This window comes from Eubalaena glacialis, chromosome 2 (genome assembly GCF_028564815.1).
Source record: "Eubalaena glacialis isolate mEubGla1 chromosome 2, mEubGla1.1.hap2.+ XY, whole genome shotgun sequence".
NCBI classification, from domain to species: domain Eukaryota; kingdom Metazoa; phylum Chordata; class Mammalia; order Artiodactyla; family Balaenidae; genus Eubalaena; species Eubalaena glacialis.
Genome location: NC_083717.1, coordinates 79,939,325 through 79,945,823, shown reverse-complemented (window position 1 = coordinate 79,945,823; position 6,499 = coordinate 79,939,325).

The window sequence follows — 6,499 nt, the reverse complement described above, 5'->3', positions numbered from 1 at the left end:
AGTCCTAATTTGTAAAAATCAAAATAGAGATATGTTCACATTTTCTTAAGGAAACTCAGGACTCAGTGTTATGTATAAACTTCACAGGAAAAACAAGTTGTATATAGCAAAGCCTGTCCAAAAATATTGGTTTGCTCCTCAGTATAAAACTAAATTCCTGGTAAATTGTAGGCTACTGCCCTGCTTAATGTTTCCTAGAACATCTCCTACCCAAAGCTAAGACTGTTATGCCTACTTGTCTTGATAAAAGTCAAGCATTTAAAAAACAGTTATTTTTCTCTTTAAAAACTAGCTTTATTTAAAAGAATCTGAAGCATAACACTAATAGGAAACACACTTACAACACATATTGTTCAAGAAAGCCTGCCATACATAATTTCTACTAATAGTAGGTCTATATACTGATAAATAACATTCTTTATACAATGCACAAATGACATTTAGCATGATCCCTGAAAAGAATGGCCAACAATAACATGGACTGTTTGATAGAACCTCTACCCGTCTTACTATTTACCTACAGAATAAAAAACTAAAATGTGGAGATAAGGTAAACTCATCCAATTTTAAATTCTAGCACGTGTTCAAGGAAGAAAGAAAAAGGATAAGAAGGAATAAATTATAAGAGTTAAATATCTTAAAAAGAAAAATGAGAATTGGCTTACCATTATTTATAGTAATTATTAAAAAGTATTCAGAATTGAGAATTATTTGGTTTAATATTTGGAAGCCCTTAGACAGTTAAACTATCCATTATCTACTCTATCCAATCAGTTACCAAGCCAATTTTATCTCCCTGAAATCTGTAACCTGTACATTAACCACATAAAGAAAATAAACAATTTGGGGGTAACCTAGTCATTTCATACTTTATTCAGATTTTTCCACAAAGCAATTCATGAATCATTTAATACGAATACTTCTTTCAACTTCTATGATTCAAATAGAAACAGACCCTGTTCTAAAAGATTGTATATGAAAATACCAGAAAAAAAATCCCTAACATGTAAAACTAAATTTTTAATACAAAAAAAGAAACCCATGAAAACACTGGACATTCAAATAAAGTATAATGGGATTATGACACAGTATCGTATCTGGCATTTTTTAAAATTTAAGAACTGAATCAGATTTATTGCTATGTCAATTCTATCAACAGCCAACAATCAAATGTACAAAATATACCACAACAACCATGCCAAAAATGATGCTGTATAGAGAGATCATTAGCATAGCATTGGTAGACATTAATCTTGTAATATACATCACTGATATAGTAAAACCTTGTTAATTCAGGTTAAATTGATAAACGTCTAAAAATTTGAATATTTTAAAAGATATGCAGTTTAAGCACTCACAAGCATTCTTTTTTTTTTTCTGTTAAGCATGTAATTTCAAATATACAAATTTCCAAGTATTATCTATTATGCTTCTTTTGGGTACTTAAGGTTTAATGACAAAAGAATGCTTTTAAACTAGTATTCTGAAATAAATGCCTCTAAAAAGCTTAAAATTGTCCCAAGATTAAACATTTTTCTTTAAAGTCTTGATTATGACTTTTATTAACAAATCTTTTCATCAGATAGTACAAAGTAAACATTCAAGTCTTGTATCAATGGTTATAAATTGTAAGTAAATTAGAGGAGTTTTATGGTATTTTAATAGTTTATTAATAAATGAAGATTAATATTACTACTTATTTTGGTTATGGTGGAGTGAATAATATCTTTTTTGGGTGGAAGACATCAGAATAAGTTCAAAGTCTAATATATAATTTTAATGGTATGGGCTAAAAAAATCGAATATGCACTGTCAATTAAGATAATTCCTTAGTAAATTATAACTGTAAGAGGAAGATCAAATTTTTAAGAAGTATTTATTGTATTATGAGTGCTATGAATTGCCAACACCAAATTTTACCCCTCTCTCCCATTTCAAAGACATCAGGCCATCTACTAACCCATAAATATTGATGTCTCACATACTTCATAGAGTAGCTTAAACATACCAGCATATGAAATAATTAGTATTACATAGTAATTTCCTTTGCCATAGGAATAAATGTTGGACAAAGTCTGGAAACATTTTATTTTCCAATTTGAATTACAGTAATTTTGCCACAGATCACAGCACTAGCGCATGTGTTACTTTAAACATGCTCTAAGAACAAAACAAAAATTTACTGCAAAAATACATGTCACCAATGTGGAACACACTCAGATTTGTATAAAAGTACTGAACTAATATCCCAAAAAGAGGTATATGTAAGCAGTACATAAGGAAGAAATAGTTTTAATATGAAACAGTCATTTAAGTCACATACATCATGATAAGAAGCAGGACTTTCTTTTATAAAAGATATTTTAACTAACAAGCAACATCATCTACATCACCTACAGAACAAGAAAAGTACAGGTATTTAGAATAAGTTTTAATATAATTACAAGTAATGTGTTTCAACAAAATATGACAAAGATGAAGCTTATCCATTCGGTTTCATTAAAAGTCTTCAATGAAAACTTTCTTCCCTTTATTTGCCCTAGACCACTTGTCTTGGGAGATACTAATCCCATCCCTAGTCCCTTTACTCCAGGGGTGCCTCTAAGCTCCCATCACTGTACCAAGAGTTGGAAAATTACAGATATAACTTCTATACTGCTTTAACAGATAAATGGAATAGAGAAAAGGGGGAAGTTGCTAAAATTTGGAAATGAGAAGAAAATCTCTCAGTTCAGAAGTAGAGGAAAAGAAATTGTGAAAAGTCTCCACAATCTAAAGGAGATTGGGAAGTACTCTCAAGAACCTATCAGTCAATTTGATAAAAATACTGCTTTCCATGGTGCCTAAAATGTGGTCATATTGTCTGAAGTCAAAGATATTAAAGATTCATTCTGAATAAAGTCTTTAAAAAAAGAGAAATTTAATCCCACTTCATTATCTTTGTTCAAATCTTGCTGCAAAAGACTGTCCCCTTAAAATCTAGCCAACCACAGCCAACAAAGAAATGAGAATTCTGATTAGAGGAAAGATAGGAAATTTTGAAGTACAGAGCATCCAGGAAGGCAAAAGGCAAGTTGGTTTATATAGCATTCCACTTGAGAGTTTAGGATGGGAAGAGGGCAACTGGGAAACACACCAAACAACTCAACCTTCCTGAACCAAATCAGGAAAAAGGAAAGACCTCTGCTTCTTTCTCCTTCCTACATTGATTGATTCCCTAAAGAGGACTGAGCACTCAGCATGATACAATACTGTTGTTAACTACATGATGGTGTAAATAAGCCTTTATGAGCTTCCCTAAGAATCTAATCATCTTATACAGAGTTCTAAACCACTATTTACAAATGAACTTTGGGAATCTGGATGCTTTTAATTAAACTTTTTTTTAATTAAAAAAATCTTAAATAGCACAAATGTTCATGCATATGAAACCTTTATACACTGCAAAAAAAGAAATCCAAAAACTCTCGAGCTCCCTTTAAAAATCATTGCTTATATATATATCTTACTATTACATACAATTACTATAGTATGTTGGACAATAAGTACTAGCACTCAGTTTGTTCAAGACAAACAAATGTAAAAGAATATTAGAAGAAAACTCCTGATATTTTATCTGGATGATTAAAGTCAGCAGATTTCAGGGTAACCGATTATTGAAGTTTTTTTCCTACCACTAGGCAGAGTTGGGAGTCTAAACACACACACACACACGCAAATTGGATTTCTTTATATTGTGTTCATCTATGAAGAATAAGCACTAGTACAAGAAAATCTTCAGTTTTATGTACATAATCTTCTAGTCTGGATAACAAGAATCATAATAGCAGTATGCAAAAGTATTTCACACAAAAGGAAAACATGGATCACAAATCTAATTCCAAGCACTCTATCTGAAGAATAATTTATTTTTCTATAGCAAGCTAAGCTGTTCCTGCATTAGGGAGTCCAGTAGCATCTAGAAGCAAGTGGATCAGGAATTCTCTAGTGAAATGAACAAAGCAAGTTCTGAGAAAGGAACTGACACTTTAAAACTTTCTAGTAACCTAGCCTTGGTGAGAGAGCCTAGCTGCTGACAGCCAGGTTGAACTTTGGCAAAACTTGAGAATGTAGGAGAAACCCCAAGATTTCCTGCTCAGTTGCATGTATGTGTGTCTTTGTGTATATGTGTGCATGTGAGATGAGGTCTTTCAGTGATGGAAAACGATTACACCAAAAAAGGTGCGATGCTACTGGAAGATTATGCCACCTGTGTGCATTTATTTCCCTCACTGAATATTTAAATGTTTAGGGCAGCTTGTCACTTGTCTTAAGAAAGCCATATCGATTTGTATCATAGCCTTCTTTGAGTCACATTAGGCAAATTAATATCTGGCCATTCTTATAGTTCATCACTTTCCCTACCAAAAAGCCTCTAGATAACTTCTGACAGTGTTATGTAGAGACAAATGTGTAACTAGTAAGAAAATTAATTCAAATACATGAAAACATTCATCAGCTATGATTGTAGTTTGCCTACGATTCACTGTTAGAATCAACCACGTGTTTTTCTTCTGTAAATTTAACAGATTCGTATTTAAGTAAGGTGCTCTTAAGACCTAAATACAAGAATAAAAATTCACTTGTTTGTAAGTTCTTAAAAACAACTACTTGGAAATGGAAAATAAAAGAATCACATTATAAATCAAGTATTTTTAGACTAACTTGGGAGAGGTTATTTCATTTTTACAAAACAAGTAATCAAAGTGTAAGCAATAGAGGGCTTTAGAAACTGCATAATCAGTTTTAGCAATGAGCACAACTTGAGTACTACCGTGTAAAGTGTTAACTCCTGAAGACATTGGAAGGTTCTACTCAGTACCAACCTAACTGTATTCAATCATTAAAAAAAAAACCACCATGATCTGATGCTAGAACTAGGCATATAGCATACAGTGCATCATATCTTAAAAATCTGCACTCACTAGGATTTCAAAAACAACATAATTAGGTCCTTAAACATTTAGAAAATTATGTATCTTTAACAAAAACTACAATGTAAGCAAAATGTGATCTTCGAGATGCTACTGAACATACCAAATGTCAAGAGTCAGCCCAAACTACTGCATTTTAACCTGCTTCAACTGGTAAAGTTTTCACACAAAGGAGTACCTAGTATTAGAGTTTATATCATTTCATTTCCTAAAACTATAAAGACATTTATATTACAACTATATTTAAAATATCTTGTACTCATCTCTAACTAGTCACAGGTAAATGGAGAAAACCTTATATTGCCTTGTACCATATGAAATTGCTGTTTCTGTAGTTCAAAATTAAAACACTACTTAAAAAAATAAGTTTTATTCAATCAAAATACACATCACAAGCATTAATAGTTTTCTTCTAATAGGACATTAAATATTTCATTTTTATAAAATTCATCATTTGCTAGGCTGTATAAACTGTTCAAACCCTCCAATTACTGTTTTTCAATTGGAGAATATGAAGTTTCTTAGAAAAATCTCCAAATGATGAAAACTACACCAGTTCACTGGATAAAGTTCTGGTGACTACACTGTAAACAACAGAATTGAATAATTCAATTAACTTTCCTTTAGTGGCTTGTGACATGTGACACCAGTGCTGTCGTGTAAAAGTGTGGGTTCATGTTTATTAACCGAAGGACTATAATCAAAATTTTCATGCATAATTTAAATTTCTTGGCAATATTGCTGCTGCTGTCATTTCACCAAGGTTTAAATTATCCCTTTTGCAGGTCACCACATAGTCTTCAGAACTTTTTTGGTCACAATGATGGTTCAAGTTTGGGAGATTTACCAACATCCGACCATTGTATAAATTGTTATCAGTTGTCATATAGAATCCTTTTTTTGGGTCACAGGTTATGATCGACTCCAAAAACAGGCTTCTGTTGTTTCAAATCTTAATGAGTGCACCTCCAACTGTCTCCATTCTTGATCATCTCTCAAGAGAATACTCTCAGGTCCATTTGTACACTTTCCCCAGTCACAGCAGAAACTCCTGTCTGCTGCAGGGCCTCGAACTGTGAGTAAGCTCTCATCTTGGCTCTTCATTGATCTTTGCTTAAAATGGATTTTGAACTCCCCTGAGGCTCATTTTTAATTTTCAGATCCCCAGAACAAGATTTTTCAAACCACCACTCTTTTGCCAGCAGAGCCCTCTAAGGCCAAATTGATGTTTCTACCTATCTCATTTGCAATATGTCCCTGGTTTGAAATGATATTAAGAAAAGTAGTCACAATTCTTCTGAGGATACTGTATTATTTATTTCTCTGGAAAACAATAACAAAACAACTCAATAATCAAATTGAAGAGTGAAGAGAATATTGTTATATTTCTAAATAGCACAACTAAAAACATTCTTTATGACAACTTTACTAACTGTAGTCAATTTTCAACTGATCTAATGTTAGCAATTTCATGTGGTACAATCCACAAGTTAATCAACAAATACTTATTGAACATCTACTATATG